Source organism: Carettochelys insculpta, chromosome 2 (genome assembly GCF_033958435.1).
Source record: "Carettochelys insculpta isolate YL-2023 chromosome 2, ASM3395843v1, whole genome shotgun sequence".
Taxonomy (NCBI): domain Eukaryota; kingdom Metazoa; phylum Chordata; order Testudines; family Carettochelyidae; genus Carettochelys; species Carettochelys insculpta.
The window spans coordinates 112,890,722-112,914,546 of record NC_134138.1 but is presented as its reverse complement, the minus strand read 5'-3'; the positions used below and the strand labels follow the sequence as shown (position 1 = coordinate 112,914,546).

General features: G+C 47.6%; 1 protein-coding gene across 7 annotated transcripts in view; it reads right to left on the bottom strand.

Annotated features, from left to right (window-relative positions):
- The window catches only part of ATP9B (ATPase phospholipid transporting 9B (putative)), a 332,144-nt gene that overhangs the window by 296,632 nt on the left and 11,687 nt on the right, over positions 1 to 23,825 (bottom strand). The window lies entirely within an intron of this gene.

Genomic DNA, 23,825 nt, shown 5'->3' with positions numbered 1-23,825 from the left:
CAATATTCAGAGGAGATGCAAATAGCAGCATTCGGTTACATTTCAATGAAAAGCAACAGATAAGGTACTCCCTCCCTCCTCATTTCACTCCCTTACAATTTTATTTGGTGCTTTCCTGATTTACCCTTCTCTGTTCTCTCAAATACAAGTTAGGAACATTTTATTAACATGCAATTTATACTCCCATTGCTACTACATTTGACTCTAGCTCATAATTTCTATATCCCATATCAATTCAGTAACATTACCTGTAGTAAATACACATATTTTAAGTCTGGAAAGGCTACATAGAAAAGTATTTTTTATATTGCCAATGAATCACAATAGACACCCCAATGCCATCAAACACAAGTACTTTAGGCGGATTATGGTCCTTTTCTAAAAGGGGATGAATGCCACAAAAAACAAAAAAGTTATATTAAGGCTGAACATTGATTTTTCTAGCAAGGAGATTTTATGCTTTGAAAGATTTTGCTCCTCTTTCAGTTGCCTTTTCATTAGTGTGAAAATATGAAGGAAAACAATGCAGCTAACAAATCCCAAATTCTGTTGTTTCATGGGACACCCTCAATCTTTTTGGATTAATCTAATCTCTCCCTTTACAAAGTAGCCTATATGAATTATTCTACGCAAATAATTAGGTAATTATTTGCACACGCACACACACACACACACACACACAAGTAATTCTTTGCCACAGAGTGTCAGCCTTCAGCATGTATATTGGAGTACACAGTACAGAATCAAAAGACACTGTAGTTTCAAAGTATCAGGTTCCATGACGCAACTGCCAACAGAAACAGAATGGAGTGCTTACAAAATAAAAGACAAATTATTGTTAACTGCTTTATGAAATAAAACTACATTTGTAAAGCATGCTGCCTGCCATTGTACACTGATTGCACTGAAAAAGTTAACTCATAATATTGAATAGCCCTGAGCTACTGTACATAGGAGTTAAAAATAATTCTAATCATGCAGTAAGTATATGTAACTATTCACCACTGTGATTAAATATTGAATCTGGAGAGTCAAAACTACTTAAGTTTAGTTTTTGAGTTATCTAGTCGTGAAATACCTGCATATTTTTTCTAATACAATTAAGATTAAGCAGAGACAAATATACACTAACAGGATTTCTACAAGAACTGTAAACCAGTTTCTATCAACATTTATCCATCATCAACCTGTCCCTGACAATGAATATTTCTAGTATTAGGGGAGTACAGAACTAAGATTAAAATGTAGAGAGGGAAATGTAACAGTATTTCCATACTTTAACAAGCTACTGTTGGTTTTTTATCCCAGTCAAATAAATGAACTTGACAGAGAGCACAGAAAACATATGCCTAATATGCAGTAAAAAGTAACATAGAATCACAGGATTTCATATTTATTAAGCTATGATAGAAGAGAAAATGTCTAAAAAAATGCTTCAGTGACACCCTAACTGTAATATGCAGACATACCATCTTCCCCTCTGATCCCTTTTTTCACATAGCACATAGTAGAGCAGGAGTAGCCAACCCACAGCTCTCAAGCTGCATGAGGCTCTTTGAGCCATTAAACGCAGCTTCTCCCCAGAGCCAGATGCTGGAAGTAATGTCTTCTGCTCTGCGCACGTGCCCTAGTGCTTGGTGGGAGAAGCGCATGGTGGCAGTGGCTCTTGAGTCGCAGACATTGAGTTTCAGCAGGGGGGTACTCGGGGTGCTTGGATCTGGGGAGAGAGGGAGGGCACTGAGTTAGAGCTGTGGGAAGCTAGGGTGCCTGACTCTGGAGAGAAGTGGTGGTTTGGGTTAGAGAGTCAGGGCTGGGGGAGGGCATTGAGACATGTATTATATATTTATCTATCTACCTATAGATATATGGGGCTCTTCATCCCTAACTGGTTGGCCACCCCGTAGTAGAGTCCATAGCAATTACATAGTTCCAGGTCTCTATCTTTTTTCTTGCTTTTTTATGAAGCAAAGAAAGCCTAAAAGACTTTTGGAGACACATACACAAGCTGGCTATGCTGGACAAGATCCAGGATGTCTGAGGATTTTCTTTTAAGCTTTAACATGTTAATTGAAGTAATATGTTAAAACTTGAACAAAAGTTTCCTTTTTCCAACATGAAATCAAAAGGTGTTAAACAACAAGGTTAAGATTCTTTGTGCTACTGATTACTCTCCCTGCTCAGAAGAGATGAGGGGAAGCCTGCTATGGGTGATATTTTTCAGATGAATCTTGCTCTATAGACTTGATGGAGTGAACATTAGCTGTCAATGGGTCCAAAGGGACCTTACACAAGCCGAGGACACCCACGCACAGAACTACAGTCATGCCCAGATGCACTGTTCTCTATTAGAATCCAGCAGAGTTAGCTGAGAACTAACTCACAAAAGGGTAACTTTGAGCCCAGACCCCGCTGCTTTTCAATCCCTTTGTCTTGTCAAAGCTTTGGAAAGGGGCTGTCACAGTACAGATTCTGACTTGAAAATACCAACACTACTTCAGAATCCCTTGCACTAGCTTACTCAGTCTCTTCTGTTCTTATGCTCTCATTTCACTAAGGCCACGTCTGCACTACAGCACCCTTTCGAAAGGACGGCTTTCGAAACAGAACATCAAAAGCCGTTCTTTCGATAGGGAGAGTCTACGCATAGACTGAAGGTGCGATCCGCTCTTTTGAAAGTCCCAGAGTGCAATTTCAAAAAATGAGCGCCCACACTATGCAGGGCGCTCTTTCTAAAGTACAGGCACAGGAAGTCCTGCGGGCAGGGTCGCATGGCGGATGAACCCTTCAAGGACTGCGGCCTGCCATCCCCTTAAAGGGCCCCCCCATCCCATACATCAGCCTGCACACAGAGGGCCAGCCACCTGTCCCCAGGCTCGTGCACCAAGGAGATCAGAGGCGGCACCCCAGGCCCCCATGGAACCCGAGAAGCCCCCCATCCCCATTGAGGCCATGGCCAGCACACTGGCTGTGGTCCTGGCCACTGCGCTGCAGTGGCTACAGGCAGCCAGCCTGCTAGCCACCCTCCTGGAAGTCATCCTGAGGGTGTGACACCCCCAGCTGATCCCCTGGGGCATCCGCTGCCTGTGGAGCTTCCCCACAAGCAGCGACTGGTGTGACTGGCTGGTGCTGGAGGACTGGGGTGATGACCGGTGGCTACAGAACTTTCGCATGACCAAGGGTGCATTCCTAGAGCTGTGCCACTGGCTCGCCCCAGCCCTCCAGCACCAGGACACCTGCATGAGGCCAGTGCTCCCGCTCCAGAAAAAGGTGGCCATTGCCCTCTGGAAACTGGCCACTCTGGACAGTCACCGATCTGTCGGCCATCAGTTCAGGGTGGCCAACCTCAATGAGGTAAGTCATGTGCATGCAGGGGCCAGGGGATGGGGGGCACTCCAGCACGGGGCACCATCGAGGACCACGGGTAGCCCCACCAGGGACAGGACAGGGATGGGGACAGGGGCCCCAGGGAGGCCTGACCTGCAGGGGACAGGGATCGTCAGGCACACTACTCCCCACCCCATGCTCATGATTGCATCCTCGTCCTGGTCCCTGCAGGTCATCCGGGCCATCAACAGGGTCCTCCTGTGGCAGCTGGTGTGTGTCAGGGACCTGGACGATGCCATTCGGGGCTTCGAGGAGTTGGGCCTCCCAAACTGCTTCGGGGCCCTGGACAGCAAGCACATCACCATCTGGGCCCCAGAGCACAGCAGCAGGGTTTTCATAAACTGTAAGGGCTACCACTCTGTGGTCCTGCAGCCACTTGTCAATGCCAACGGTCAGTTCCAGGACATCTGTGTGGGCTGGTCCGGCCGTGCCCATGATGCCAGGGTGTTCTGGAACTTGGGGCTGGGCCGCCGCATGGCCGAGGAGACCTTCATCCCCCAGCGGGAGCTCCCCATTGGGGACACCACAACGCCACCCTGCATTGTGGCAGACACGGCCTACCCCTTGCAGGCCTGGTTCATGAGGCCATACACAGGACACACACAGCCCAGCCAGGACATATTGATGAGTGGCTGAACTGGGCCCGCAACATGGTGGAGCGGGTATTTGGCCACTTGAAAGGGCACTTCAGATGCCTCCTCACAAGGCTGGAGCTGGGCCTCCTCAGTGTTCTGGCAGTGGTTGGGGCCTGCTGTGCCCTGCACAACCTCATGGAAGCAAAACATGAGCCATTCGTGCACAGGTGGGCCGTTGAGGCAGGGTGCGGGTATGAGCAGCCCCATGCTGACCCATGCCACCAGACCCAGCGGGACAGTGTGTGGGTACAGCGGCCTTGAGCAGGGACTGAAGTAACCACCCACCCCCACGCACACACACCCCACCACCCCCACACATGCACAGGGGACCCAGATGGAACCATAAAACAAACACTTTACTTAACAGCTACTACTGCTTTGCTGCCTATGTACAGGGAGGGGTATCACAAAAAAGGGGGCTGGGGGAAACTATATACAAGGGCGTTGCAGCCCCAGGTGGTCACCCTCTGGGCCCTGGGAGGGCTGAAGGTAAGGGTGAAAGGCCCTATTCACCCCCACCTCACCCATATCTCCCCCTTCCTGCCCCCCTGGCTCTGGGTGGTCCATTGTGGCTGGGCTGGGGCAGGTGGCACAGGGAGGTAGGGGTGCTGCTGGGGAGGGGCCCCTGCGGGCTCCCTGGGGTCGGCATGGGAGGTGTGAGGGGCAGGGGGAATGGCCTCACCCTGGACAGCCCTGGCCATCAACATATGGGCCAACTGCATCAGGGCAGATGGGGGCAGGTGGGTTGGGACAAGGGCAAAGAGGTTGGGCTCGTGGTGGGGGGTTCGCTGCAGGGGGTGGGGCGGGGAGGAGATGTCAGGGGTGGGGAGGCTGACCGGGGAGGTGGGGGAGTGGCTGGGTGATGGGGGTGGGGGCGAGGGATGGGGGCAAGGGGGGGCGGGTGCGGGAGAGGCTTGTGATGGGGGGGCAGCTGGGTCTAGGTGGCCCACCACGGCCTGGGTCAGGGCATCCATGTTCGCTGCAGCCTGGTCCCAGGCCTGCCGCTCCATGGCAAGCCACTCCCGCAGCACGCCAGTAAGGTCCCACAGAGCTGCGGTATGGGCAATGTCCCCCGCCTCCTCATCGCCTCCCTGGTGGCGCCAGCGGATGGCCCGGCAGTGACCCCGCATCGTCCCTCCTCGGGACGTGGGCCGCTCCCCCTCCTTGGTGGGGCTGGTCCAGCCACTGGCTGCAGGAGCTGTGGAGACAAAAAGGGAGGGGGGAATGGACCATTAGTCTCAGGTGCAGGTCCCCGTGTTCTGCCAACCATCCCCCCAGGTACATGTCCCTGGGTGCCCCACAGGGGTACCGGGAACATGCCCCCCCCACAACGCTGTTCCCCGCTCCCTCCAAGTCTGGGCAGCCCCTGGTGCTGTCCCATCTATGTGGTGCCGAGTGCCGTGCATCATCCCCCTGAGAGCCCAGGGAGCATAGCTGTCCAGGGTCCACACGCACCTGGACTGGTGGCCATGTGGGATGCCTGTGGCCACCCCAGGTGGGACCTGACACTCCCTCCCTGGGCACTAGGGAGGCTGGTGTGCATGCCACCTACCTAGGGGTCCCTCCGGGAAGGCAGGCAGGCAAGACATGGTCAGATGGGGCCCGGCTGGACAGCCCGGATGGGAAGTCAATGACAAGGGCCCCCTCGCTTGAGCCCTCGTCATCGCTGGTGGGGTCGAGTTGCCGTGCTGTCCATGGTTGCCTGGTGCTGGCTGACGATCCCGGGTGCTCCTTGCCCTCACTCACCATCTATGGCTCAGTGTCACCGACGGATGTGTTGAGGAAGATGGTGGGGGGGTCCGGCCTCCTTCGACCCCAGGAGGTGGTGGAGCTCTTTGTAGTAGGGGCAGCTTGTGGGGGCTGCCCCCGACTGCCTGGCTGCATCCCAGGCCCTGCAATACCCCTGCTGCAGTTCTTTCACTTTCGACCAGACCTGGTCCAGTGTGCGGGTGGGGTGACCGCGGCTGAGCAGCCCCTTTGCCAGCCGCTGGAAGGTGACCGCATTGCGGCGATGGACCCCCATTTGTTGGAGGACCTCCTCATCTTCCCAGAGGGAGAGGAGGTCCTGGATCTCGGCCTCTGTCCAGGAGGGGGCTTGACACTTCAGGGCCTGGCCCACCTCCTGGGATGACTCCCTGCTGTCTTTGGAGGGCCCCTGGGATGGGAGGGCATCCAGGTGGCTGGCCATGGGTCTGGGTGGTGTGGGGGACTGGCTGGCCGTTGCAGTGGCTGGCAAGCTGGAGAGCAGCGTGGCCTCACTGCTGGCTGCATGCTCTCAGCTTCCTGCCTGAGGGTTTCTGGGAGCCTCTGTCCTCTTAAGCGCGGCCGGACATTGGAACCATAGAGCTCTGTCTGTGCTGTGAGCGGTGCTGCCGCCTGCCAGCTGATCACCACCATGGGGGACTCCCTCTTTCGAATGAGCGGGCCACAGAGCGTCTACACTTGCTCTCTTTAGAAATTATCTTTTGAAGGAGGGAGCTCTTCCCATCCCGGGAACGGAGCACCAACTTCGAAAGAACGCAGGAGTTCTTTCGAAGTTACTTTCGAAAGGGCGCGGGGTGTGTGTGTATGCTCCGCGGGTTCTTTCGAAAGAGCTTGGTCTTCCGATCCTAATTTCGGATGTACTTGCTAGTGTAGACGCAGCCTAATTGTTTTCAGGTTCTTTCTCAGCTCCCAGAAATGTTAATATAGAAGAAAGAAAACAAACACAACACACAAATTTAAACCCTTCATAAGAATAATTTCAAGTTTCCCAGCTCACTTTTAAGAGTTTAGATTATGATTTCTTCATACTCTGATGCTAAATCGCAACACAAGTCTTACTCAACCTAGAGTAAAGATATGCTACTGAAGAACTTTGGTACAAGAGATATATAGGGTCCTCTGTTTTAATTTTTTTATTTTGAAATTTCCAAGGAAAAATTAAAAAGTTAGTGAAAAAAATTGATGGAAAAATATATTGTTAATAATATTATAGCCTCACAGTTTTCTGCATAATTAGCAGGGTTAATATTGGGCGAAACACAATCAAAAAGTCAGCAAGTTTTGGTATATAGTATATAAAGAGAGCAAGAAAGAAGGAAGATGAGAAACTATGATCTGGGAATCAACAGTGGTAAATGAAGTATCCGGTGATAGGCACTACATGAAAATCTGACTGGGGAAACAGAACTGTAACACAGTTTCCAGCCATTCTGGAATCAGCAAAAAGTATGTAATATTTTCTTAGTATTACTTTACCATGAAAGCAATTGCTAGAGAGAGAACAGACTTGTTTTGTGATCTATGGAGAATGAAGTGGTCTTCAAACAAAAAAGAGAGAGAAGGTGTTCACAAGATAATAAGTTAAGATGGGTCAATCACTTCAATTAATCTCTGTACCAAATGAATGGAAGATAGTTAACGTAAACCCAATAAAAAATAAGGAGCAGAAATGATCTTAGGAATTACAGGATGGTAAGCCTAACATCATTTCTAAGTAAACTAGTTGAAATTATAGAAAAGAACAGAATGATCAGACACACAGATGAACACAATATGTTGGAGAAAATACGACATGACTTTTATGAAGGGCAGTCATGACTCACCCATCTATTAAAATTGTTTGAGGGATTAAAAAGCATCTGAACAAGGGGATTCCAGTTGATGCAGTGTTCTTGGGCTTTCAGAAATCCTTTGACAAGGTTCAACACCAATCCAAGGAGTTCATCTCGGTTACACCAATCTTAGGGTCCACTGAGATGAAGGAGAGATGGCTCATGCAACCCACTCACTAGCATAGGCTGCCCATCACTGTTCCACATCACCAGCTCTTAAGCAAAGTAAACGGACCAAAACTAAGAGAAAAAGTCCCCTCATGGATTCATAGCCAGTTAAAAGATATGAAACAAAGATTAGAAATAAATTACCAGTTTTCACAATGGAAGTGGTACACCGCATTATCTCCCAAGTATTTGGGCTGTTCAACATATTTAGAAATGATCTAGAACAGGGATGAGCACTCTTTTTTAGGTGCAGCCCCCCTTTTTGGCCCTGCAATTAGCTGGGACCAACACCCCCCCACCACCGAACCCGTGAGAGGACCACAGGAAGAGATGTGGGGGCAGGATGCTCTGAAAGGCAGTGGGACACTTGGAAAGGGGGTGCTGGGAGGCTCCAGGGGTGCACTGAAGTGGGAGGGGTGCTTGGGGGAAGGACCCCCAAGAGGGTACCTCATTAAGCCAGGAAGTTACCAGCTGCCCTTGCCACTTGTTTCAGGACCTTTGTGTCCCCTCTCCCTCTGCCTGGCACAGGGCGGGCAAGCTGCTCAGCTGGGCATGCATGAGCACGCACTGGCCTGGGGGCTCAGGTGCTGGGCAAGTGGCATCTCCTCCTTAGGGAGAGTGGAACTGTTGCAAGGCCTGGAGGGCTGTGGTGCCACAGGGGGAGCCTGAGCGCTGGGACACACCCCCAGGTGCCTCAGCTTGCCAGCAGGGCAAGCACCACAGATGCGCCCGCCCCCTCTCCAACTGGTCCAGCAGCAGGGGGCGGTAATCCCTAGATGACGCAATGGAAGCTGAGGGTGGGGGGCAATTGCACGGAACCCCCATATAAAATGTTGCATCCCCCACCTTGTGCACCCCGACCTAGAAAAGGCATAAATCAGTGAGTCGGGTAAAGTCTTCAGACAATATTACATTACTTAATATAGATAAATCCAAAGCCGACTGAAAAGATAGAAAGATCCCACAGCAAAGTGATTCACCAACAAAATGGGCAAATGAAATTTAACGTTGATAAATGCAAACTAAAGTACACTGGAAAACAATCTCAACTATATATACAAAATGATGTAGTCAAAATTTGCTTACCTTTGAACCTCTTTAATCCAGCAATTTTGGGAAGTAAACTGTGGCAGATTATGTAATTTTCTGGACCATTAGTATTCGCCATAATGAAAGCTAAACAAATGCTACTACTAAAACTTTTGTATGTATAAACCATTATTGTATACGTGTACAGTACTCTGTCATACGATAAATCCTTAATGCACTATATTTAAACTGTTTTTTAAAATCATATATAGGTAATTAAGCAGAAAACAACTAATTGTACAGTACAGTGCTCTGCCATTTCTCATATTTACCAGTTAAATTTGAATTAGACAGTACAGTATATACACTCATCCTTCACTATACGAGCACAGTTGGTTCCCAACTTTCTGCTTGTAGGTGAAAACTCACAAGAGGGACACTAAATTACCATTAAATACACGTTGACATCTCTGATTGGTTCCTAGTGCTCCTAATTGGGAGAAGAAGTGGCAGAATGCAGCTGCTTTTGAAAAGTAAGTGAGCCTGGGATGGGTGTGGGTGCAAAGGGTTAAAGGCTGGGGGCAGTGTGAGGCCATGAGCAGGAGGGAGGGTTAAAACCAGAGGGTGGCTCCAGTGGAAGAGGTGGCACCTGGTTCCTGAGGCTTCAGCAATGGTACCTGTGGGAGGTGCGGTGGGCTGGGGGGGTTGGGATGGGGCCTGGGTGGGTGTTGGGAGTGGATGGGGCTGAGGGGGTACATGGGATGTTGCGGGCCAGGGGCATTGGGATCGGGCAGGATGAGGCTGCGGATCTCCGCGCACCCCAGCCAGCGACCCTGTGGCTGGAGCAGAGCCAGCTGAGGCTACAGGTCTCCCTGCTCCCAAGCCAGGGACCCCGCGGCTGGCTTGTATAAGTGAGAAAGTTCACTCTTTTAGTGAACAAAGTTATGTATGTATGTCCCTCGTTTTAGTGAGTACTCATAAGTCGAGTACTCGTTAAACGAGTGATGAATGTATAAGTATATTTACTTTTTGTTTCATTGCACTGTTTTCAGCTTACTCTGCCTTTATTATCATTATGGCACTCCAGTGATCCATGAGGGGCCCTGAACCACAGGTGTTTCCAGGTCACAGGCACTTGGATTAAGGAGGTTCAAATATATCATTACCAAAGAAAGGGATCTTGATGTCATTGTGAATACTTTTCTGAAAACATCTACTCAACATGCAGCAGCAGTCAAAAAAGTTACATGTAAATCCATAGTATACCCACCTCTTGAATACAGAATGAAGTTCTGGCTGCCCCATTTCAAACAAAACTTATATTATAATTGGAAATACTAAAGAGAAACAACAAAAATGATTGAGTCCATGGAACAGTTTCTGTATGAGGAGACATTAAAAAAAAGACAGAGAAAATAGAAATGGGGGAGATATGACACAGGGTGATAAAAATCACAAATGGTGCACAGAAGGTGAGTACAGTACCTCTCAATATAATACAGGAATGATACAGTTAATAGGGAAGTTTAAAATAAACAAAAGGAATTCTTCACACAACAGTCACAGAGATGTAGCCGTGTTAATCTGTATCTTGACAAAGAAAAAAAAAGCAGTCATGTTGCACTTTAAAAACTAACACAATAAATTATTAGGTAATGAGGTTTCGGGGGACAGACACACTTCTTCAGATCTGGGATTCTGTGTTTACTTTCATCAGAACCCTGGACCTGAAGAAGAGGGTCTGTCCCCCAAAAGCTCATCACCTAAATTATTGTGTTAGTCTTTAAAGTGCTACCTGACTGCTACATATGTGCTTTTTAGTTTTCTTCACACAATGTGCACTAAACTGCCCAAAAATGTCAAAGTCAAAACTATACCTGGATTCATAAAAGAATTAGATAAATTCATGGTCCACCAACGGTTATTAGTCAATATGGTCAAGAATGCAATCCCATGCTCTTAGCTGTCCCTAAATATCTAACTGCCAGAAGATGGGACTGGATAACAGAAGATTATCACTCAAAAATTGCCCTCTGAAGCATCTAGCACTGGCCACTGTCAGATAACAGGATATACAGCTGGATGGACCATTGGTCTGACCCAGCAAGGCCATTCTTATGGTCAAAAGAGTGACTATGGAAGTGACCTGAGTAATTATTCCAGATTACGTATATATTCATTTACAGCTATAGCGTACCAATTTGAAAATAAAACCAAAACCGGTAGGTTAAAAAAAAGGCGGGGGGGAATAGCAAAAGACTGACTTGAAATATGTTACTCAGAAACTCTTCATCTCCGGGTGAACATTTTCCACAACATGAACACTCCATTATTGGACTTGTCAGTCCTCATCCTCAAAAGAAAACCTTCATAATTATCAAAAGATGAGCCTGAGAGCTTAAATTCATTACTGTACAAGACACTAAAAATCATTAAATGAACAGACACACTGGATTTATGGCTTATATTGATTGAACCTCTCTACCCTGGCTTTCTCTCATCTGGCAACATCTGTAATCTGGCATGATTTTAGTTAGCCAGAGGACCACTTATTATGGGCGTGGCCAAGTTTCCTGTAGTCCCATGAAGTTTGTTTACAGCCACCAGTCCTGGCTCTCAGAGTTCTGTGCTATTATTCAGCTGTAATTTACCCCTAACTGTCTTCTAAAAGCCCAGAAAGCAGTTGAAGCATTCATAATGCTGTTAGACAATATTTGCCTCCTGTGGTCCAGCAAGCTCTCATTCAGCACTGGTCAGGTCCCAAGAGTGCTGAACGAGAGGGGCTCAACATGGATTACAATCTACAACCCATCAGCAATCCCTCCAGCTGCCTTTCCCTGGAGAGTGTCAACAGGCCATTTGACCTTGAATGGTCCCTTGAAATATGCCTTAACAGCTTTTGCTAAACAACCTGTTCCACCTTGTATTTGGAATACCTTTACCACACCCGAAGAGCTTTCTCTCACTAGCAGAAGTCATCCCAACATAAAAGATATTACCTCACCCAACTTGTCTCACTAATATCCTGGGACTGGAGAGGCTACAATAATACTGCATACAATAATAACCTGTCTGGTAGGCAGCCATTTTCAAACAGGATCAGCTCATGTAAGAAATGACGTACCCAGCTTAATCTCAGTCATGATAAATACTAAAATATTATGTGTATGATTTCACAGGAATTCTTAATTATTTTTCCAGAAACAAAATACTTCCGACCATACTGTTGTATATTTTCTTCTTCTATTTTTCCTTCACTGAGAAAATTTACTATGAAAGAATTAACTGAAGAGAACTGCAGGTGAGAGCACAATCCTGGCAGTATAAGAAATACATGTACACGCACAGCTAGAACTCAAAGCTGCTTTTGTGAATGTGGTAATACTTGCAGAAGAAAGTGATGTCCTAATCATAATTACTTGCTTATTAAGAAGTACTATACCATCACACTACATGTAAATATCTTCTCTGACAAAAAAATCAGTATCTATCTAACGTCATATTTTTAAATATCCAGCTTTACGGCATAGCGAAGATAATGAATACAAGCATCATGTTTAGTAGACTTGATTTCAAAAAGCAGCCTTTGAACTGCCAAGCAATTTATTCCATTTCAGAAGCAATTTTCCTATTGTGCTGCAAAAATTTACTTCAGTATTTAAAAACAATACCATGAATAATGTATTTTTCATAGTCAACATAGGGACAAAAATCTATCTGTTACCTAGTTTCTTGCACACTTACATAAAGCTGTGATTCTTGTTGAGTGACAAACCAATTAAGTATAATCCTAGAAACTTTTATTAAAATAGGAAAGCACTGAACAAAGAAGCCAGAATGTAAGACATCAAAACTCACAGTACAGATGCTACTAAAGCAGATATAGAAAAGTATCCTGATAAAAACACGGCTCCCCAAAGAAAAAAACATTAATATTAAATAACTTTCAACAAAACCTTAGTACTCGAAGGCATATTATTTAAATAGATTTGGGTGAAAGGAAATAGTACAATAAATATTTTAAATTAACTTTTGATATAAACATCTGCTATGAAAATTATACCTGTTTCACTCCATCCCCCCATCTACATATCTTTCCAACTTTGATGGCTCATACTTTATGACTGCTTTTAGTGAACACATTAAGTTTTGACTGTACATTACAAATCTACTGTTGAAATCATATCTATGTAACAGAATCCACAGTCCTTTTATTTCACTGGATTGAGTCAAACAAAGATTATATGAAACAAACTTCAATTACTTAAATACAAAGAGGGAGGAACCATGCCAAACAATCCTTTGATAAATTCCACTCCTTCTCTAAAACTGCTGTGGGTCCTAATTCAAGGAAAAGATCTGCAGCTTTGTGGGGGCAGCAAAAAGTGAATAGTTTCTTCAGGGACTGTATGCAAGAGCAGTAAGATTTAAAAAAAAAAAAACAACACCAACCCAACCACACACACTAGAGGAGAGGTTTAGTGCACCCTTTAACATTACTCCCTTATTATTTGTTGTATGTGAGTACCTAGAAGCCCCAAGTAGTATGGTAACATTTTGTTGGGCACTTTACAAATGTACAGTAAAAGACAGCACTGCTGCCCTAATGAATTTAACGAGTAATTTCCCTTAAGTTGGGGTGGACAATAAAACAGATTTGGTTCACCAGCGTTACCTCCTGGAGGACCATCAGTGCTTTATTTAGCTGCTAATCCACAGATACAACTGCTTGCGGCTCCCATTGGCCACAGGCAAATTATGCCCACCCCTACCTTAAGTCCAGAACCCAATGACTGTTCTGTACTCAGCTTTAATTAGTTGTATTTCATGGGAAAGTAGAGGTGAGAAGCACTTGTCTGAGGATACGGTGCTGAAGAATAAACTGCTTGCTCAGCAAAACTCTATATTGTTAGAGGCTTTGGTTTTGTTTTAGGTCACAAGCCATTTACATAACCATGCCAGAAATGGGTTAAAAACAGGAACTAATGTTCACCTACTACCAAACCTACATGTTTACAACTTGTTTTCTCATCTCTGAAGGGGTGTATTGACACATCAAATGGTATAACACAGACTTTTCTTTAGAAGAAAGAACCTAAGAAAAGAGAAAACACTTATAATTTATTTGAAAGGACCTGCTGAATCTTTAAGGGCGTGTCTACACGTGCACAGTATTTCGAAAAGACTGGCCCTCTTTCGAAAGAGTGAGGGGAGCGTCTACACATACCATGCACTCTCTCGATGTGAAATCGAAGGAACGCAGCCCAGACATCGAAAGCTGGACCCCAATCCCAAATGGGAAAAGCGCCACCCATTGAAAAACAACATCGAAAGAAGGCACATGAAGACGCGCCACGGCCCGCTCTTTCAAAAGAGAAGTCCTCCACGACTGTGCCCAGTCCGAGTGCAGAGACACCCTGCCCCACCAAGCAGAGCTCTATGACCCGCGCATCCAGCCGCTCTTAAAGCCCCATGGACCCAGAAACCCCGTGGCAGGAAGCTGAGAGCAGACCAACTGTGAAAGCACGAGCTCCAGGCAGCACGCCCTTTCAGCCGCACCCGACAACAGTGACAGGCCCATGGCCAGCACCCAGCAGTCCCCCGAGCCCCAGGGTCCCCCCTGAGAGCCCCCACAAGGCTCCCAGGGGTCTGTCCCCGAAAAAAAGAAAAGGGCCCCCTCCTGAATGGACCATGAACTGAGAGACCTCCTGGGCCTCTGGAGGGAACAGGAGGTCCTCCAGGAGATGGGCGTAAAGCAGAGGAATGCCACTGCCTTCGCACACCTTGCCCGGGGACTGACCAGCCAAGGCCACCCGGAGCAAGTCCAGAGCAAAGTTAAAGAGCTCTGGCAGGTCTATGCCTGGGTCCAGGACGAGGCCAGGCGCTCAGGGGCAGGACCCTCCACCTGCCCCTAGTATCGGGAACTCTGCAGCATCCTGGGGCCCCGGGACAGCTCCCCACCAAAAGCGGTCCTGGACAGCTCGACAGACCAGCCCGAGCCAGAGGAGCTGCAGGAGCCAGGACCAGCCAGCCCAAGCCAGTGGGCAGACACTACCCAGGACTGGTCCAGCGAGCAGGGCGACCTCATCATCGACATCCCCTTGCAGTCATCCAGCCAGGCCACAGGGAGCCGGGCATCCCCAGAGATCCTCGAGGTCCTCCCCAGTAAGTGCACAGCGGGGCCAGTACCCCTGCAGGCAGGGCAGGGATAGCACCCCTAACAGTGGCCTGGGCACAGGCCCACAGCCACACACCATGGCCAAGCCCTGGGAGGACTAGGGGAGGCAGGGCCCCAGGGGGAATGGGGATGAGGTCCTGCTTGGAGACTGACATACTATCCATCACCCCTTGCAGGTGCAGCAAGTGAGGGCCCACACAGTCCATCGGCATCGGTGGTCCCCAAGAGCCCCACAGAGGCATCAGACAGGGGCCGGGCACCCTCAGCAGCAGCGTTACACTGGGTGCACAGCCAGAGGTCACAGCAGCACCTGGTGGATGATCCCGCCAACCTCCGCCAGGTGGAGCTTATGGAGTGCCGGCTCCAGCTGGAGGAGTCTGACCTGGCGTGGCGGAGGGAGGCCTGGGACAGGCTCATGTCCCACCTGGACACCATCCATGGGACTTTGCAGGAGCACGTGAGCAATGTGGCCCGGCTCCTGGCCCTCCGCACCTCCCCCTCAGTTGCCCAATCCCCTGAGTCCCCTGCAGGGCCCCCTCCAGAAAGGTCCCACCCAGGGTCCCCTGCCCACCCCACGCCCCCCACAGAGTCCTCCACCCCACCTCACACAGATGCTCCCCCGCCGTCCCACCATGCCTGTACCTTCCGGTGCTCCCCGCTGCATCCCAGCCCCACCGTGGTACCCACTTCCGGGGGTAAGACGGGGCCGGCGTGGCTCTCAGCCCACAACCCCCTTGCCCAAGTGACCCCCCCAAGTCTGGCCACCTCCCCACCCCTTCCGAATTTAGGCCCCCTCTCCCAGTTGTAGCCCCCTCCCCGCCCCCCTGAGTTCAGACCCCCCACCCCGCAACATACCACCCCCCAAACACACATTGTACATAGTTGTTGAACTTTTACACCACAGTTTTTTACAGTTTATTATTGATAAAGGTTTATACTGTGCACCACTACCTGTGTCCCGTGGTCCCATCACGGGGAGGCACGGCACGGTGGTGGTGTATGTACGGGGTGTGGGGGAGGGGTGGGCATCAAGGTGCTCAGTGCAGCCCTGGGCAAGACTTGCACAAAGAGCCTCCCGGATCCAGACACCATTGTGGTTCACCTGGCGGCTGGCAACAGCAACCGGCTGTTCAAACCCCATGGTGACCTCAGCTGCCCACTCCTGGATGTCGGCATCCCCCTTGGCCTCCACAATGTCATGGAGGACACAACAGGCGCCCACCACTTGTGGGACATTGCGCATCCCTACCTCGAGGTGGGCAAGAAGGCACCACCACTGCCCCTTGAGGTGCCCAAAGGCCCGCTCGACCATGTGCTGGGCCTGGTTGAGGTGGGCGTTGAAGGCCTTCCTGCTGGGGTCAAGGTGGCCAGTATAGGGCCGCATCAGCCATGGCAGTAGGGGGTATGCCACGTCTGCAACTATGCATAGTGGCATGGTGGTGTCCCCAGCTGGCATTTCCTGCTGGGGGATGAAGGTGCCGGCCTCCATACGCCGGCACAGGCCAGAATTGCGGAAGACCCTGGTGTCATGGGTTCACCCCAACCAGCCCACGTAGGTGTCCATGAACCGGCCTTTATGGTCTACCAGGGCCTGGAGGACCACCGAGTGGTAGCCCTTCCAGTTGATATAGCGGCCAGTGCTGTGTGGTGGGGCGCAGATGGGGATGTGCGTCCCGTCCAGGGCACCAAAGCAGTTCAGGAACCCCAATGAGGGGAAACCCTCAATGATGGAGTCCAGATCCCTGATGCAGACGACCCAGGGCAGGAGCATGGCGTTCAGGGCACGGACAACCTGCAGGGAGGGAGGCCATGCACTCTCGTGAGGGTGTGGCAGGGTGTTCCCAGCTGACCCCCCTCCCTGCCCCCCCCGGCCAGCAATCCCCAAGGGGTCCCTGTGTCCATGAGCCCCCTTCCCGTGGTGGGAGTGTGCCCCAGGCCCACTCCATGAGCGCTGCTCCAACATTGGCCTTGCCCACCCCAAACTGGTGACCCACTGAGTGGTACGAGTCTGAGGTGGCCAGTTTCTACACCACAATGGTGACTCACTTCTCGAGGGGGAGTGCAGGCCACATGGTGGCGTCCTGATGCCTCAGTGCAGGTGCCAGCCGGTGACAGTTCCTGGAAGGTGTCCCAGCTCGTACGAAAGTTCCGGAGTGAGGTGACATCATCCCATTGCCCCAGAACCAGTCGCTCCCACCAGTCTGTGCTGCTAGGGTTGGCTCCACAGGCGGTGTGGTGCAAGGGGGCGGGGTGCAAGCTGGGCATGCTCCGTGTCCTCAGGGAGGCTGTTCCATCTCCCAGGGAGGAGGGGAGCGGCTGCGGTGACAGTGCAGACAACATGGGCAACAGTTCCCACTATGTCTGCATCCAGTGCGAGGAGCAGGATGTCGTCCGCCATGTGCTGCTGCTCTGAGGTCCTGCATTGCTCCTGGCAGCTCAGCAGGCCTCGGCTAGTGCAGGGCTGGGGAGGTAAAGGGGGGCCCTTTAAGGGTTTGGCGGCCATGCGACCCCATCCGCAGCATCTCCGCCCTCCTTCTTTCGAAAGAGCGCTCATACATGTGTGGACGCTCTCTTTCGAAATAATGGGACGGGGTCTTCGAAAGAGTGGGTCGGAACTGCGATCCGCTTTTGCTGTGTGGTCGTGTTCTTGCAAAAGACAGTATATCGATTTCTGAATTTCAAGTTTGCTCTTTTGAAGGTGGGCTCCTGTGTAGACACAGCCTAACAGACCTAAGAGCTCCCTCATCCATAACCTCACATTCCCATCCTTACAGTAGAGTAACATTTTAGTTGAACAGAAATGTGCCACAAAGGAATCTTGTCTGTTACTGCTGCATTGATGGGATGAATGGGAAACTACTGTAGACCAGGCATCAATCCCTCCTATAGATGCACACACTTGCCTAACATCTCTTGTTCCTACAGGCTCAAAGAACAAGACAAAAAAGAATGATTTCTTCCTGCCACTATAAAGCCTGAAATAATGCACCTAAAAACGTCATGTCAGCTTTTATGTACAAAAAAAAAAAATCTACTGTATATTTTTATATGTTTTTCTTAGAGCTGGTCAAGAATTTTGTTCAAAACAGTTTTGATGAAGAATGTCTTGTCAAACTGGAAATATCTACAGGTAATGTCTGCTCTCAGATACATTTTTGGGATTTGGAAAATTTGTTTTCCATTGAAATAATCAAAAAACCTGAATAGCTTTTGAAAAACTGAAGACTGTAGAATTTAGTTGGTCAGATGAATAGTGTCAGTGTGACATATATGGCAATATCCTGCAATATGCTGCACAAACTCTACTGAATTAAACTTTGTTGCATTGTAAGTATTACAAGAAATCATTTTATTAAAAAAATACCTGTGCTTTGTATTATTGTGGAATGGAAACATCCGGGAGGAGACTTAACTAATGTTAAGCCCTGGGAAATGTCATGGGCTTCACTTTTTGAAACAGCGTAAGCTTTTTAATGTTATCTGGGTTCTCCAGAAAGTCTTTAGGGAGACGTATGTAAATATCAGCTCTGCCAGATATGAAAGAAATCAGTTTGTGAAACTTGAAAAGGAGAAGGGACTTTATATTTTCTGATTACCCGTTACATGCAGACAGATCAAAAACACCCAATCTAGATACTCATGATTCATGGGTAAACTTGTTCCAAGCAAAGGCAGTTACAATTGTAACCACTGATGGAGTCCAAAGGTTGCTTAACTGACACAGTCCATTCTGAAATATGACCTCTTTATTAAGATATTAAGAACATAAAAATGGCCATACTGAGTCAGACAAAAGGTCCATCCAGCCCAGTGTCCTGTCTGTCAACAGTGGCCAATGCCATGTGCCCCAGAGGGAGTGGATTGAACAGGTAACCATCAAGTGATTGCTCACCTGCCATCCACCTCCAGCTTCTGAGAAACAGAGGCTGGGGACACCGTTCCTTACCCATCCTGGCTAATAGCCATTAATGGACCTAACCTCCATGAATCTAGCTCTTTTTTAAACCCTGTTATAGTCCTAGTCTTCACAGCCTCCTCTGGCAAGGAGTTTCGCAGGTTGACTGTGTGTTGTAGAAATTCCTTTTGTTTGTTTTAAACCTGTTGCCCATTAATTTCATTTGGTATCCTCTAGTTCTGATATTATAGGAACAAGGAAATAATTTTTCCTTGTTCTCTGTCTCCACATCATTCATGATTTTATATACCTCTATCATATTCCCTTTAGTCTCCTCTTTTCTAAGATGGAAAGTCCTAATCTCTTTAAACTCTCTTCATACAGGAACCGTTCCAACCTCCTAATCATTTTAGCTGCCTTTTTCTAATGCCAATATATCTTTTTTGAGATGAGGTGACCATATCTGTATACAGTATTCAAGATGTGGGCATACCATGGTTTTATATAAGGGCAATAAGATGTTGTCCATCTTACTTTCTGTCCCTTTTTTAATGATTCCTAACATCCTATTAGCCTTTTTGAATGCCACTGCCCACTGTGTGGATGTTTTCAGAGAGCCAACCAAGCTGACTTCAAGATCTCTTTCCTGATTAGTTGTAGCTACGTTAACCCCCATCATGCTGTATGTATAGTTGGGGTTATTTTTTCCAACATGCATTTATCCACATTAAATTAGAATGCAGGTCAGTTCCCTGTTTTTAATGTTTTCTTTGCAAAGCCTTTTCCTTAAGAATAAAAACACTTGCTTAGGAAAAGCTGGTAACTTATAGCAGAGATGGGGAACTGCAGGCCAGCCCCCAGCTTACTTGGATCCAGCCTGTGGCAAGCCTCTGCACCGGTCCCAACATCCTAGAGCTGGAGTGCAAGCACGGCAGACCCTGAGCCAAGTCAATGAGGTGGGGGCTTTTTGCTTCTCACTGGACTGACTGTGGCCCCCAACTGAAAAATAGTTTCCCAGTGTCTGACTTATGGCTTTGGCAATTACACTGCTTATAGCTGAACAGAAAAGTAGAGCAAGCTTGATTAAGCAATTTGACTTTGCTAAAAGGAATAACGTACACAAGGAACTGTGAAGCCTATAAATACCCGAGTCAGGAAGGATCATGTCTCCATCCACAAAAGGTGATGACTGGGGAGTCAGAAGTCTGACAGGTCACAAACTGGCCCATATTTTCTCTCCATCACTGCAGTCGCCTTGAACTGTGACAATCAGTAAAATTACATCATCACAGCACCAGGAAAGACCAGGAGTACCACACACAGGACTGCCAACAAGGGGGATAAGAGAGCAATTGCCCCCTGGCCCAGCATTTCAGAAGGGGCCCAGAGCTCTGGCCACTGTCATAGCTGAAGCACTGGGCTCCTTCAAAAGGCTGCACAGCAGCTCAGAGGGGCAGTGGGGGATGGGGAGGCAGTCAGTCCTACCCAAGCCCCATCCCTTCCATTCTTGGCCCCACCCTCTCCAGGCAGAAAGCTGGGGCTCCCTCTCCCCAGGCCCCTGGAACCTGTTGGCACTGCTGTCCACCCATCCTCTCTTCTACTGATTAATAATATTTCTGTACACTTCATAGCTCACTACTGAGCACCCTCTATCTTTGAAGCATGGTAAATATAATTTCTTCCATTTTACAGAACTAATACTCAAGAAATTGCACAAAATCATTTATGGAAAACTAGGGACAGAATCCAGGGACCAAATTTTTTGCTGTGCCTCTTAGAGAACTGTTGTAGTTGGGGAGAAGAAAAGGCAACTTTAAGCCATGTTTGTCTGTACTGGAATCTGGACTACTCCAGAGATTAGCATGGCTCCCAGTCTACATTTAGATTTATAGATTCCTAGGCCAGAAGGGATCATTGTAATTATCTCATTTAACCTACTATATAATAATTGTACAAAAATAAATTTCTAGAGCATATCTCTAAAAAAAAAATCCAAAACCCATTGTCTGTTCTAATTTAGGGACTGCCAACAGGCTTCTTCAAAGCCCAGAACTGCCAAAGCACTGAGGCTACTTTTAGGCTCGAAGGATTTGTTGGTAGAAGTTTTTGTCAGAAGATACCTTCCGACAAAACTTCTGTTGACAGATCACAGCCAGACCACAGGGTGGGATCGAAAGAACGATCTAGTCTATTGACAGAGAGCCCAGCTACTCTATTGGCAAAACAGCCAACAGGGTTATCCCATGTCCTGGAAGCCCTTTCTGTCAACAGAAGGCCCCCCAGAATGTCCAGACCCAGCTTTTAGTTGACAGATCTCCGTTGACAGAGGCCGCCTTCCTCATGGCAAGTGAGGTGCAGATGTCATCAAAGTCTTACTGTTGACAGAAAGCCCTTGGAAATCAGGACACTACATGGGTTTTGTTGACAAAATGGCCGCTTTGCCGACAAATCCCTCTAGTCTAGTCACAGCCTGAGAGTTATGGCCAATCTTCCTGCTGTTCCTGACAAGACTTCTACCCAAAACACCTCTGTACAAGAAGTAGCTGTGTAAAATGTGTGGCATCCCCACTTATCAGCTACTCCACATGAAACATAAAAGCCTACAGCCACTACCAGCTACTTTAGCTTAAGTGATACAGGTTTGTGTTGTAGATCTAAAGGTCCTCTATCTCAAGCAACCTTTCTGGTATGACCAGAGTTCTCCTGTAAGCTGCGCAACTCGGCAGCCACTCAAGAGATATTTAAAAGCCACCCAGGTGATTAGCAGAGCACCCACAGTTAGGTATTGTGCTTCTATTAGTGGTTCATATTCCCACATGCCTCAGTGCACACAAAAGATTTATTCCACACTTGGATGGAAAAGATTAGAAGGAGCACTGAGTATGACCTGAGGTGCAGAAGGAATGCAAATTCCACCTGATGGCATTTGATCAGCCTAGGGAAGCTAAGGATCCAATCAGAGGAGCAAATTTGGTGATAAATCCTGATAACAAGTCACTTGAGTCACATTGCAGATATACTAAAAAGTTGTTTACTTGATTGCATATCATTGCATATCACTGCATTTAAAGTCCCCTTCTATTTGGCCACATTGTGTGAATGATGGGCAATGAATATAACGTTACATGAAGAGAATGGACTCTAGTGTTTACGCTGTTAGATTGAGGCTCAGGAAAGAAACACTTTATCCTTACTTCTGCCTCGGAATTCGCATGTAATACTAGTGACAACAACAGAATGCATCCTCTAGGGGACAGAACTAAAAGGAGAACAATGAAATTTATTCTGGCATTTCCAGAGTGCTTGTTATTGCAATGTTAACCTTCTTGTAAAATGTGTACACGCAAGCTTATATTATATATGATGATTAAAGATAACAGTTTGCAAAAAATATATGTGGAAGAGAAAGCTGCTATATTCCAATAGTTCTGAAAATTGTCAAGACCACAAATATTCTAAATGTGACCTAATTATCGACATGCATCAGTTTAATCTCCCTGAATCTGCACTTAGTTTGCCACGGACACTTCAATCCACACTTATCCGCCTCTTCTGAGTTATACAATAAACTAGCATTCTATTGTCATTCTAAAGACAAGGTGCTCCTCATCAAACTTCAGGTTGCAAACAGTCCCATGTTTATTCATTGCTGATGTGAAGTAGTCTAGTATTACGTTGACTTGTGATATTGAGATTTACTCCCAAAAAGTATGTCTAACAGCAACTAGACACCCGCTGCTTATCACTGCCTCATGGGCTTGTGGCACTTGGGCTATTTCATTGCTGTGTTGACTGCTGGGGTTCTAGAACCCTGCAGGGTGAGAGCACGGAAAGAGAGAGGCAGAAAAGAATTTGCACAACATGCATCTTTTTTACATGAAGCTGAAACCTAATAGTTTCCTCTCTTGTATAACCTCTTCCTGCAGTTTTGGTTGCATTTCATTCTTCTCCAGATTTACTGATCACTTAAATAGAAAACATTAGCGCCTTGTTAAAATTAAGATTTTATTCTGCCAAAATTAGGAAATTCACATTTGAAGTTCCCACATTAAGTTTAACTCTGCTCCATTATGAATTCATATCACAACAGAATTTTTCATCACATAACATTAACTATCCCGTATTAGTCAGCCAATTCAATAAAATGAACGTAACAGTTCCATTACTGTACATGAATCAACATAGCATGTTGTTATTGCAAATGCCATTAAGGTGAATTTTAACACTGTTTCTCGAATAAGATTGAGTAAATTGAATTGCTACTAGGATTTAACAGATGAAGCAGATGCATTTGGTTGGAAAAACAAAGCATCATACTGATCTAACACAAGATGGTAGGGTAATTCTTATCTTGCAGAACTAAAGGTACAGCCCACCCCCTGCTTGCTACCATCTGCTGAGACACCCAATTCCAAAGGCAGACTCCAACTTCCACCCTCCATCAGCATTAGCAATCCCTGCTGGGACATTATACTCCTTGAAATATAGCTCCGAGGAGTCATCTACCAAGCTCACTTTTCAAGAAAGTGGTAGAAGCTGCAGTGAGATATTTAAAAACTTGAACTGGCCAGCATAGTAAACTCTTTGATATCCAGCATCCACAGGACTGGGAGGTTGCTTGATAATCAAATATTCTGGATAATAGAGAGTAGCTCACACTAGGTGGGAGAGAAGAGGAGCCTGCTGGCTGCACTCTCACATAGCAAAGCGGGGGACGCAGGGCATTGCTGAGCAGGCTCTGCCCTCCCGAGGGGTGGGGCATTGCTTGTGCTCTGTACATAAACACCAGCCCTGTCACCATTTCTCCTCTGCTCAGCAACCACAGGGTGGGAGCAACAGAGAGAGGAGAGAAGCTTGCCAGCTGCACTCACATTCATTATGGAGGGATGCAGGGCTGCGCTCAGCACTGATTTCCTCCACTGCCCTGTTACTCTGCTGCT